We start from the raw sequence: 14,274 nt of genomic DNA on the forward strand, positions 1-14,274 counted from the left end.
TCTAATTTCTAAGTATCAGTTCACCTTTTAGGTAAAATCAAGTGTTTACACAAAAAGATGTCCTTATATTTGTGACATTTGTCCAGACGAGAACACTTGGTGTACTGCACAAAACTAAAGGGGCTGCACCTTGTTCAAGGATTTAATCCACTGACCACTGTGTTTCAGAGCAGGCTTTCTGAATTCCAGAACAAACTGCTTTGGCATTTGCTTTGCAAAATGCAAATATACTAATTTCCATTGGCAATTTGTGTAAGAAGCTAATAGCTAAAATGCTCATTTCCTATGGCAATTAGGAGAGAAAACTAATAGCTGATTTGCTAATATGTGAGCGTGTGGAAGAATTTGTTACGTGTTTATCAGTTGCCACAGGGCTGACAACAGCAGTATCACACAGGCCAACACACACACGGGTAGCTCACATCCACGTTGACACACAGACAAGGCACACGGGCACACAAACAAACACTTTTACTCATTTCAGACCCACATTCACAAACACACACACACTCACAGAGACTCTCCTCACACAGACACTTGTGTCTAATCGGTATGCAGAAAGGTGTTCTCGCGCCTATGAGAGCAGTATATCGCTGTGAGCTAAGTACCTGTAATCCTAGCCTAACACTACACACACTTATATACGTGCACACACACACAAGTTTTATATTTTGTTGTTTCAGAATCAGTTGTCCTTGAAACCAAGTAGAGCATCTTAAACAGAATAATCTCTCTTCCTGTTTCTTTCTTTTTTTCTATCTATCTATCTATCTATCTATCTATCTATCTATCTATCTATCTGTCTATCTGTCTGTCTGTCTGTCTGTCTGTCTGTCTGTCTGTCTGTCTCTCTGTCTGTCTGTATGCCTGTCTGTCTGTCTTTCTCTGTGTTTCTTTCTCTCCCTGTCTTGCAAGTCTCTCCCTGCATGACTCCAGAATATAGCATGCTGTTTATGCTCTCAGGTGCACCTACTTGACAGCCCATCACCAAATCCATGGTAATAGCAGACTGCGCTATTCAAAGTCTGCCATCTACCAATCTCCTGCTTGTCGAGGATTTGTTTCTTAGAGGCAGTAAAAATTAATTTTGTCAGGTTTCGAGCTGGATTTGAAGTCTTGTTGCCAAGTGCCCGGAGTCATAAAACTGTAGGCGAGTTGGTTTAGCAGACAATCTGTCCAGGCGCCATGGTGTGACAAATATACTCACATACATGCATTGTACAATATGTACTAGATAACATTCTGAAATTCAGGTACAGTTTGTGTACATGCAAACAGCAGGCCAACTGCATGTGAACACGTGCACATTGCTGACAGTCATCTCTGTATGCTTGGTGTTTCAGTAGCTAACACCGTGGGCCAGGGGCACATAACAGCATCTGTTTCAGTGATGGTTTGGCAAGATTAATCCTTCCACCCACACTCAACTCTCCAACCATGCTTTATATAGTGGAGCCTAAGATAAACATCAACACATCGTCTTCACATCTGGTTCTGTATGGTGATGCAAACTCAGCAGCATGCACCCCTGAGTCCTGGATAAATCGAAGCATCTCAATTCAGTAGAGCATAATGTTCCTATATGGCACCCACTAGACTGTGTGGGTGTTGTAGTGAGTAAAGATGTGTTTGTTTTACTACACACAAACACATGCAGGCATGATCACTGAATAAAGTCATACCAACAAAGCAAGAGCAAATAGATTTGTCACTATTAGGAGATAATAAGAAATAACAAGAAAATACAACCCTGAACAATCCTCCTAATGGTGGTATTTTCATTGCATCTGCACGAATGGTCAAAGTTATACCTTTATTACTTATTTTCATTCATGCATTCATCCATCCATCCATTCATTCATTCATTCTGAATTAAAAAAAGGAGCTTCTACCTTGTTCCTGGTCTGCTGGCTCTATTATGGCGGGTTCGGCCAACCTGCTGATTTTGTTTGATTTATTGGAGAGAAACAGCTAAGTAGTGTAAGACTGGAATGTGTCCAGGTTAATCCCACAGATACAAACCCAGTTTCTCCAACATCATCAATCAAAATTTACACATTCTATGCACTGTTGAAATTGGTCTATTCTTTTGCTTGGTTTAGCTTTGCATTGTGCCTGTGTGTCTTCTTAGTCAATACAAATATCATAACACATCAAATGTGTCTGTGTGTCTCTGCTCTGATCAGTGAAGCAGTTTTGGGCTCTTAACATTTGTTTGAATGATGCAAAAAGAGCTGTGTGTGAGAGACAAAGTGAGCTTAAGTGTGTGTGTGTGTGTGTGTGTGTGTAGGCTGAAATGTTGTGTTTGTCGAGTGCTAATCAATGCTGCTGGCAGAGAGGATGCTGGGATAGAAGCTCTGTCTCGAATAGGAAATGGAGCACTGACCTTGAACACAAGCCAACACCCCTTTCCTGTTACACACACACACAATTACGTCAAATATATGTCTAAAGATGCAAGGAAATACAAGCATGTAAATACACAAAAACAGGGAGGCAGGTTGCTCTGGCTCCTGACTTCCCCAGTTTTAGTCAGTAATGGCTGTGACGCCGTTTGACGAAAGACCTTGGCAGTCAGGCAGGATTTAAAAGTTCTCTCGAGTTCTTGACCACTAGTAGCACTAGGTGGCAATGTTTTGATGAGTGGGTCCTTGTTTTGCCTGTATCTCTTGCAAACTCAAGAGGATGCACGTGCACAGGCACAAGCAGGGCTGCGCAGTCTTGCCAATGGTTTCACACTATTCCTCTGATTGACAGGTGTGGTAATGTGCCAAGAAAGTTGATCTTTTCATGGTACATTGCAGAGACAGCAGACTAGCAAACAAGGATGTAAAAAAAAAAATGCAGGTCTCACATTTTTTTAAATAAAAAGGCTTTGCAAATGTCTTATGAATGAATTCTGTTCAGAAGAAGTGCCACTGTATACATGTAAGACAGTGAAACTACCAAACTGACCTGATCACCGGTTTTATCATTGCTCATAATGTGTGTCACTGTATTAACTATACAATAAATACAAGTCATGTATGCTCATTCTTTTTTAAGGCTGATATGTTTATGTATATTAAGGCTAAAACAGTGATTTGAGGATTTAGCTACAGGTAGCAAGCTTACAAACTAAGCAACCGTAAAAGCAGTTTCCAACATGACAGGTGCCTAACAAGGCTCAGTTACTGACACTGACATCCCAGTTACTCCTGCTGTGGTGGTATCAGCCAGCTTTTGCAAGCACCATCACTTTACACCAGTAGAATAGTGACTGTGATGCATGTTGCCGAAACACTCAAATATGTTGCAGCATGTAACTTAAGACCCCCTGAAGATCTTATTTTGCTGACCTTCAGTGGTTTAGTTTCTTACCTTGCTGCAGTAATGTAGACACTAACGCCATTGTGTGCCAGTACATCACTGGTGAGTGCCGTTACTGGTGCAAAATTGCTCTCTCTTGTGCCTGTAACGATGCCAGAGAGGTGAAACAGATTTGAAACATCCAACCAGAGATGACAAGAAATTATTGGTTTTCAGCCTGGCAGTTTACAAAAGCAGACTCGATAGTAGAGGATAAAAACTACAAACAACTTCAAAGATTTTTTTGGTGTTTCTTTGCTCTCATTTTCTGTGTTTATTATGTTGGATAAACAATTTTATATGTGTAGAATTTTCAATGCACTGCTCTGTCATTGTGTAGCCAGCGTTGTTGCATCTAAATTATTGGCTGTCCTTATCACAGTAGAGTAAGATAATACCTCAAACACAGAGAGAAGGGGTTTTTCTGTTGTTGTTTTTTTTCCCCTCCTTTTTCCCAAAATGAACTGCTGCAAATCACATCATCCACTTATTTTAGAGTCAGGGAGGACTCCAGAGAACCCATTACCAGCCACATTCATGGGCCAAATGACTCTCATTGAGGGCTTGTAAACAAGTTCATGATGCAGACTATTTTCCTGTGAATCTGTTTGCAACATTGGGGTTTATAGGTTGTACCACTGACCTTCACACTGTCTCTCTGGGGACATCAATTTTTAAATCCAATCTCTGGTTGCCCAAAGCATAATTTAGGTCTACAAGTCTATTGTCTAGGCATGTCTAAGCAAATTTACCCCAATATTAACCCACACCTTTGATATTCTTAGAAACAAATTAGGAAAATCTTAGGGGAACTCACACTCTTATTTGAGAGAGCCAGGAGAGGGAAGATGGGAGGCAAAATTGGGAGAGAGGACAGCAAGAGAGGTGTCATGGTGTTTTAGGGAGACGGTGTCAGGTCACGCGGAAGGAGGGAGGAAAATAGACAGCAGACGAGAGAGGAACGGGTAAGGAAGAGGAGCAGAAAGGGCAATTGGGGTGACAAGGGGAGCCAGGAGAGAAGAAGTGGAGATGAGAGGTAAAAAGGTGAGTTAGGGGGGAGACGAAAGCAGGGGTGCGGATTTGGAGACAAGGGGGGGGGGGCAGATGAGAGTTGACAGGAGAAGAGAGGTGGAAAGAAGAATAAAAGGGAAAAAAGGGGGACATACACGAAGAGAAAGACATCAGGGGGACTCATGGGTGAGGAAAGAGGTCGTTGAAAGAAAGAGACAGAGAGGCTGAGATGGACTGAGAACGGCAGAGAAGGACAGACGGAGACATGCAGACTGAAACTGTACCTGTACCTGTGAGGCTAAACATGATCATGAGAGTACTGCAATTACATTAAAGCCATGTTAATCCACCATTTCTTTTAAACTTGGGTCATATAGGGAGTGTTCATGATAGGATTAAAACCTGCAGAGAACTGTGAAATTACTGGCATTACAGAAAATTGGTCAGAGATGTAAACACTTTACACCAACTAAGCCCATCCATCTTAGCTCTACCAAGCTGTGCAGCTTACCCAGTATATGAGACTGTCCATTTTATGGCGGCTGGCTTTTTCGCAGCTTGCATTAATGTGTCAAATTTGAACAATCTGCGAAATTGTTACATCGGAGCTGCTGAAAAACGCGAGAGGGGGGCGGTTTCTGGCTGTATTACTGTAGGTGCCTGTCAGGGAAAAAAACACATGACAATGAATTCAATCAACACACTATGCAAGATTGCATTAAGATGGGTATATTGAGATAAATTCTCTCCTGCTATGCAAGTTAACAGCTTAATCAAATTACTCTTAGAATTGAAGTAAGGTTTATAATTAGATTAGTGTATGATAATTTGATTATAGTGTTTACGCAAACAAAGTCACGTTATACATGTTCACTCAGGATTTTTAAAAAAAAATAGGTCACTTCCATTCTAGGGCTTTGAGGCATCTTCAACTTTTGCACTTAATTACACAGAGCACCATGACAGAGCTAAATCGTGATTATCTTGTACACATTTGATCTTTGTATTTTTTTTTTTTTCAGCTGTCATCCAAACAATTGCCCGTAGCTTACACATTTCTCTGGGTTCAAAAAAAAAAAGGCAGATCTTCTTTTAACTACTTCCTCACTTTTCATGCTTGCATGTGAAGATAAGTGATACTGAAATGTTTAATATGCGCTGAATGGAATCTGCAGATTAGCAGAAGTGTATATTTTTAAAAATCACAGCTGGCTTGTTTTTTTGTTTTTTTTTATCATAAAAGATATCTGCTAAGCTAAGTGCTATGAAACGCTGTTGTTGTGTAGACGTCAGACATTAATTTCAGTGCACACATTTCATCACTACAAGAGATGTGTTCTTGCAGGTCACTGTTGTTGGTCAGTGAATTTTGATATTTACCAAGCCCGTGGTGAATAACCTTTCCAGGTGGTGCTAAGCCAAACCCAAGGGATTGGCCCAGAGGTTGAGCACCACTGGAGCACAATATGTAGTTGGGCCAGACCACAAATTAATTCTGCCATCATAAAAATGTTGTCATTGTCATTCTTTGTGCCAAACCCAGTCTGCATGTCTGTACGCATTTATGTCTGTGTTTGGTTGTGTGTTTCCGGGTGCATGTGTGTGCATGTGCTTGGAAAGTCTAGTGTATTGAATAGTCAGTAGCTAGGGTGCTGACATTATCATGTAATGTAATAATAATAACACCAGCTCTCCCTCCTTGTCTCTGTCTTCTCTCCCACTTTCTCTCCCATCCTCTATCTGCTCTGATTACTGTGCTGCCCCGTAGGCTACACACACACACACACACACACACACGAAAGGGGTTTTGAGAAGAGGCAGGGAGTCGCCCAGAATTGCAGTGGCTTCTGGGTAGAGACTGAGCTACAGGAAATGAGTGGAGGGAGAGAGAGAGAGAGAGTGCCTGTGAGGAGAGGAGAGGAAGAAGACATAAAGAGGAAAGGAGTCAGGGGAGATGATAGAAAGGAGAGGGAAGGAGAGTGTGGGGAGTAATAAAGAGAAATAATACTTCTTAACTCTAGAGAAAACCCACTCCAGAGTAAAGTTGTATTTTATTCCGTTATTGAGGTCAAACATTTTTGTTTTGGGCTAATTTAGGTCCAGGTCTTGTCTTAGATCTGCTCAGATGAATAGACAAGTACACCGTTTGTCCTCTGTAGTGCAGTATGCCAAAACCATTTTTTTTCCTAAGATGTAATACAGTATGTGAGTGTTTGGCCAGAACTGTGTTTTCCTCTAAATTAAGAGGTAGAATTAGCTAGCTGGATTTGTAACCTGCTTGCTCTGCCATCACAAGCATAAATTACACAACAGATGCTATAAAATGTTTTACACAGGGCACTTCCCTCCATGATAAACTGAACTCAGCCGTTTCTGCTTCATATTCTGCTCCTTTATTTGAATATATTATCATTTCTTATCATTTTTACAATTATAATTTAGTTTTATTTTTTTTAGCAGTTAAATTGTTATAAATTCTTTAAAGTAGGCCTGTCAGAGCTTTAATTTACATCACTAGCCAAGTCATGTTTGCTTTTCAGCCCAGTGCAGTCAGTGCTTTGAGCACGATTTCAACTGTACTAACTTACTGATTTTGTGACATGTCGTTTTGAAGGACAGTACATGGCCAAAACTATGTGGACAGTTGAATGTTAATCCTCTTATTCCAAAACTGTGAGAACAAATACATTGCTGTAACACCAGGGTTGAGGGTGTGCTCCAGTGCAGATAATGCACTTTTTTTTGATATGAAGTGTGTCAATACTACTTGTGATAAAGTTAATCAAAAACGTGTTCCTCTATGATCAAAATCATTGATCAGGAGGCTCAATTTTGAGGCTGTTCTGTAAAGATAATAAATATAAATATGGCAATTTCTGATCAACCCATATAGTCGATTTAATCAGCATCCACTTCTGATTTATCTCCACCCATTTCCAGTACGGATGCAGATAATTTAGTTGGTTGATACAGATACACATGTACAGATAACGGTATGCTCACTCATCCCTACAATAACACCCTCTACTCTTCTGGTTTCAGGCTTTCCACAAGTGTTTGGAATCAGGCTGCAGGATTTTGCTCCCATTGAGCTTCCAGAGCATTAGTGAGGTTAGACACTGAGTCTGGCAGATAAGGCCTACCTCACAGAAGGTGTTCCAGTTCATCCAAAAGGTGTTTGATGGGGCTGAGGTCAGGGCTTGATGCACTGTACTTACGTTCTTCAATGCCAAGCTTGAAAAAAAGCCAACTGGGCTGCAAAATTAGAAGTGAACTGTCACCTAACACTTTATGCTACTCGTTTAAAAATTACCTTATTTGTAGCTAAGGAAGTTAATGCAAATTATGAAACCCAGCAACAGAAATGTACAAGTGATTTTGTCATTTTAATGGTCTCGTAGGTAATGCTTAAAGTGCTCGCTCCTTTTATAAATAATCTATGTCAGAGTGTTTTTTTCCCCAATATGTTCCACAGCCACCCACTCATGTTTTGTTTCAGCCCTCAGCTGTCCATGACAACAAGCCGATTTTAAAACCACCTTGCTGCTCTATGAGGAGGCGAGCAAGGAGGAGGAGAGAAATTTAGATGAGATAAAGGGAGGGGAGGGAGCAGAGACAGAACAGGGTCCTGTTGTGAACACTGATTACTCTCTGCCCACTTGAGATTGATGGAGAGTGACACAGCGTGCAAGCTCCTGCAAGCATGGACGCATACACACACACATATAAACAACACGCCCAAACACATACATACACAGTGTATCTAAACAGACACATGCATGCGCACACACACACGCACACACTTGCGCATGCACACACACACACGCACACACTTGCGCATGCACACACACACACACACACACTTGCGCATGCACACACACACACACACACACTTGCTCACTGCAGGAGTGTTGGTCTGAATGAAGTCTGGGTGGAGCCATCATCAATCAGCATACAGAGACAGAGAAGCCTTCTGCGTGTGTATGCGTGCGTGCGTGTGTGCATACTCATTTCTTCGCGTGCATTCACGTGTATGAGTGAGGATTACTCTCTCTCTCTCTGTGTGTGTTCGCAGGTGTGTGTGTGTGTGTGTGCTAGTTCCCTCCTGTCTTAATTAGAGGAGGCCATTAAGACAGATTGCCTGATTAAGTAGCATTCCCCCACTGTCTTATGAATAGCCACACACTGACATACACTCTCTAACCCTCGTGACCATTAATGATTGCATTCTGCATGTGTGTGCAAAAGCCGTTCGTTACGTTCAAGTCAGATACCACACTGCCGGTGTCTCGTATCCATCTGTCTTCTCTGTGCAAGGTGTCGCTTATGAGAACATGGTGCCGCCGGTTCGATTCCAGCTCTGTTGTACTTCATCCTTCCATCTCTCTCTCTCTCCACTTTTTCTGTCTACTTCTTTACTGTCCAATAAAGGATTTTTTTAAAGAAAATACATTGACAGTGACCAGTGTAACAGCTCACATCACTCAAGGTCTAACATTTCCAGGACCGCACAGAAACCTTAGACTTTGGTGAGTGTGATTGTGCACGTAAGAGTAGGTGAAATAAATCTTATGATGAAAGGCAACATTCATTTGGAATCAGTTTGGAGTGAAAGCAACAGCGTAGTGCTCTGAAATGCAATGGGGATTTGTTACATAACAGAAAACATCAGGTAATTTGTCTGCAATGGTACACTCTGTTCTGTAAGTAACAGAGTAAACAGATTGTTTACAATTTTCATGGGTTCTCAGGCTGAGTACAACTGTGATTGCCAAGCAATTTGTGAAGTGTGTGTGAAGTGAAGTGAGTGTGAGAGGTAGTGGCATCTAACAACCTGGATTACAAGACAGTAGAATTGATCAGCAGAGATAAAACAATGTGTCAGAGTCTTTAAGTTTAAACAGGAATCTAAACTAGTGTTGGACACATAAACCTAAGCAGATTTTTATATCCCTTCTGTGTTCTCTAAACACAATCGCAGTAAATTAGTGACCTCCTAGACTTTCCAAAACTAAGCTCAGAGAAGCCTTTCAGGTTATATGTTGTGGCAGAAAATGACCTTTTTGATTTAAATCTTGTTGATGTTGTATTCATAAATTAACACTAAAATCTGCTCTCTAGCATTACTGCTTTTGTGTTTCATGAACACGTTCTGCTTAAATGCTGAAATGAATAATTAACAACTTAACAAAGGAACCGGTGTACCTCTGTCAGACTCTGTGTGTCTTCCTCACCCCCTCCCTGCTTCCCTCTGTGTCTCCTTGTGCCTCCATCGATCTTTGCCTCCTTCCGCCCTCCTTCTACCCCATGCTTCTTCATTTCCTCTCCCTCTCTCTCATTCCAGTACTGCCAGTGGAATAGCAGGTTTGTATTTCCGCGGAGGAGGAGAGGCAAACAGGATGGATGGGAGGATGGTAGACAGAGAGATGGAGAGAGGACGAGATGCTCTTTTGGTCTAGTGTATTTAATCAATTATGTTCTCTTGCTCCCTCTGGCAACTCTCCACTTGATATTCTCTCTCCCGCACGCACACACACACTTAAATGGTCACACACTGGCTCTCCATCTCAGTATTTATTTATTTTTTTCCACTTCATCAAGTTGCAGTTGAACACAAAACTTCCTCAAGTTTTGAAGTATATTTACCTGGTAGGATCTGATTTGGAATAGTTGTGTGCTCCCTTGACATTTCCACGAACAATCATTGTTGGTGGCTGATTGCTGACAGACTCCTTTGAGGTTTTGAGCATTATAAAACATTTTCTCCCTACAGGAACTGCTGTATTGGGACCCACTGTGCTTTGTACAACACGAGAATGAAATATCACCGGAGGAAGTAATTTCCTCCAATTCTCCAGAGAAGAACACCAATTTACTGCATTTCATAATAAATGCACTTGCTTTCAGGACTGGAACAAGAGACAATCTGACGAAGTTTCTTCTTAGTCAATTTCTGGACTGAATCTAATAGTGAAATATGTTATGTCACTAAAGCACATCAAGATCTCAGGTGATTTATGTACCTCTCGCCTTGAGAAAGAGCAACGTAACGTGCGTGCGTGACTGAAGTCGAATGGTGCAGGTCACGACGGGCAAACGAGAAAGCTAAGTTTAAGCAAACCTTTGAGCTATGTCGAGGAAATGTAACCTCTGGGACTTGTGGCTCACCACAGACATTTACAAGGACGAGGTTTACAAGACAATGAAGAAGTGTTCGCACATTCAAGCTTCGCTGTCTTTTTAATTGGTGTCTGAAAGTTTCTGGAAAGCCTCTTAGTTCTCATTATAAAAATTCTCAGTGTTACAGTGTTGTCAGTTCTCAGTGAAACAGCAATTAACCTCGATCCATGTCTCGTGTTTGGCCCTGGATTGATTGCCTGGAAAGTCTTTGAAAGGTCATTGAATTAGTTTTTTTAAGGAGATTATATTTAGATTAAACAAAAGATCCCGAATGCTTTGTTGATGATCCATGACATCTTCACAATACTTATATTTCCACTTTCAGAAGTTTTAATGTGTTAGTAGCCCCCAGCAGCAAGCCTGGCTTCACACAATGTATTTTACTCCTCTGTCACTGTCAAGTCACGAAGCAGGACGCCCTCTCAGGCCAAGGTTTAAAATAAATAAATAAATTAAAAAAATTCCAAAGCCCATCTGAAGATGATCTATAATACCTCCAGGCAGCTCTGAAGTGCTTTTATAGCAGATATCTTGGGAGAACACTTAGCAGTCACAGACAGAAGCCATCAGCATAGATGAATGATTTAATAATGCATTACAAATTGTCCACACGGGGAAAATCAACTGGCTTCTCAGCAGTTCACAAGCTGATGTTTATTTGGAAGTTATTTGGCATTCTGCGGGAAGCGTCATTTTAAGCTTTAATTATCCATGTAAGTAGTTGCCAAGGACACATGCTCTTTTTTCAGCATCGTCATTTTTCATGTACATTCATGCTTGGTACCTATGCTGACGCTGTCCTACATCTCAACAGTTTTCACTGAGACAAAGAGTACTAGGAGGAGGTTTTCCCCGCTACTGGATCAGCGACCTTTTTAGTCTCCAGCTTGTTTCTCGAGAAAGGTTTTTCTAATTATACCTTCATCCTGTCGCTCGTAGTTGTTAAGTGCTTCCTGAGCGTGCTTAATATTTTAACATCACACGCTCGCTCTCTGTATAGATTTATGATTTCATTCTTCTTTTAATATTGGAACAGGTTCAATATGCGCACAGTCTACATTTAATGGTGCGCTGTGGGTAATGATGTCATAGCAGGAAGTGAATTAAGAGCTGTAAACATGAATAATACGTGTGTGTGTGTGAGAGAGTGCACATATGAAGAGACACAGAGGAGAGCTGAGGAAAGGAGGGGGAGAAGGAGAACGAGGTCTTAAAGTCAGGTTAGACACACACATGGTAAGGATAAATAAAACATAGAAAGATTATGCGTTAGTAGCGAGACAGCAGGAAGAAGATCTTTCTGAAGTGACACCTCTTAGTACTTTGTGCCCATTGCTATTCAAGTGTTCGACACAACCTATCTCAGTAGCAGTATTTTGTCTTACCTGAGGCTAGTGCTTTAACTTCTTTTTTGGGAAAAGGTTTATCTACTTTGAGTACTTGTGTGTCCCTTGAGAGTTGGTACTTATCTTGTTTCTATGCCAGTTATAAGAATCATTATGAAGCATGCCTCCTAAACCTTTACAGTCTGTGCACAGCGGAGGTGGACAAGTATCTTATAATTCACACTCACGTATAATAACAAAACATCACTTACTTACAGCAGTTTAAAATAGATGCACACTGGATTATTTCTACTTGTGTAAGAGCTATACTTTAATCTACACTTGTTGATCATGTATTAGGATAGTCTAAGCTTGGGTCAAACCAATGAACTTTCAGCCATTTATGTTGTCAAAAATATGTCTTAGTGCAGTTGCAATTAAGTCCAGGCTGTTCCATACATTTATTTATTTATTTATGTTTTTATACAGGCAGCCTGTGTCACATTGTGTTCTGGATTTGTTTTGTGTTTTGTTTTTTCCTCTTTATTCCTTTTTACATACATTCTGGACAAACTTTGAAGTAATCATTTTTTGTTCGGATTTGTGTTGATAAAGAGATTACCTACATGCATTGACATTTGAAACATCAAATGTCTGACGTGCCACTCTGGCAACTCAGATGTGGGTGGTTATTGTCTGGCATTTCAGTTTTGTGAACCGCCTCCATCTCTTCCATTTACTGTTCAGTCTCTCTTTCAGCTAATGGACTAATTCGGCATTGATTTACCTTAGCGTATTCAGTTTCAATACAATTTTAGCAGTCTGTCAGAATGTGAACTGCAAGGTGGTGGCAGGTGCAACGTTCGACCGCAATACTTTGTTTTATCTCTCGCCTCCTCATTTCCCCTCACCTCTCTACTAGTGTCTGCAGCGAAGGTATAAAAATGCCCCAAAATTACTTAACAATTACGCGCACACACACACACACACAGAGTTATGTTCCATCACTTTTGTAGAAGTTATATCAACTTACATTCATTTCCTGGAAGCTTAACCACCACCTAACCATAACAACAAACATTTCTTACCTTAACCTACTCCTAACCTCAACCTAACCTTAAAGCAACTCTTCACCCTAATATTTAATGATTTACGTTGTGGGGACTCACAATGTCACAATGTGGCTGTGTAAACAGATTTTTGTCCCCATAACTACAGGAATATGTGCCCATGAAAAAAATATCTCATGCCATAGGTGCCTACTGAGGACATTTTTCTTTTTTTTCCACCTACATTCACAGTTGTGTTAGTCTGTTGCTGTGTTGGCACTGCATTTGCTATGTAGATAAGGCAGTTTGTGTGTGTGCGTGTGTGCGTGCATGCGTGTGTGTGTGTGTGTGTGACTAATAGCCGACATCAGAGAATCGTACTGATCTAGGGCACAAGGTGACCCTCTCTGTCTCACACACACACACACACACAAACCAAGAGTCACACAGACACACCTTCTAAAACACCTCCTCAGCATTCTTGTGCTCCACTTTAAAGCGCTGTGATTAAAGGGCACAGGTGTTGGACAGTAGTACATACACCATAATGCTGCTATCATTCTGTATGTGTGAGCATACATTTGCGTGTATGAGTGTATGAGTGTGTGTGTGTGTTGATATTAATGGACTGTGAAGGTTAATAGCAGGGCAAGTGAACATGAGAGGGCAGTCCACTACATACGTACACTGTTAAAGCGCATGTGTACCTGTGTCTTAAACGTAATAGCCAAGGTGATATCACGCTATGAAAATGTAATGGGAGAGGAACAGCACCTGTCGGCCGATTCTACAAGATGAAAGCACCATATATCAAAGGATTGATGTATAGAGCGGGGTTGTTGCCAGCAGAGATTGTATTTGAGCTGCAGATATTTGAAGCCATGCAGGAACAAGGGTTTTATTCTCCAGGTGTCAACTGGAAAGCAGTCACCTCCTCTACGGCTGCCAACAGTGACCTAACACTTTGCTTTTTGCCAACCATAAGAGCCTTGTTCATCTTTTCAGCCAATTAAGGGATCTTATCCTGCCCACTTGATGAAAGAATTGCAAATTGGATCCTATCTGCTAGTGCTGTGCACAATCAAAGCCTCAGCTCATAAGCGTACTTCAGTGCAACAAAAGCTAATATTGTTTAAGGAGGTGTGTTACAGTCTGACAATCTGGTAGTTGTTTGAAAACAAATGCTTTCACAATTATCACATTTTCACTACATGATTTCACCACTATTACGACTACTTACACAATATTATCATGTGTATTATAAACATGATATAGTTTTATTATTTTTATACGTCTCAGTTATCATCAGTAAGGGTGCAATATAGCACCACCCGTATTTGAAATCTAGCTGTATGGACTGT

General features: G+C 41.0%; 1 protein-coding gene across 1 annotated transcript in view; it reads left to right on the forward strand.

Moving 5' to 3' along the window:
• csmd3b (CUB and Sushi multiple domains 3b) overlaps positions 1-14,274 on the forward strand; it is a 313,752-nt gene that overhangs the window by 168,130 nt on the left and 131,348 nt on the right. The window lies entirely within an intron of this gene.

This window comes from Scatophagus argus, chromosome 17 (assembly GCF_020382885.2).
Source record: "Scatophagus argus isolate fScaArg1 chromosome 17, fScaArg1.pri, whole genome shotgun sequence".
Taxonomy (NCBI): Eukaryota; Metazoa; Chordata; class Actinopteri; family Scatophagidae; genus Scatophagus; species Scatophagus argus.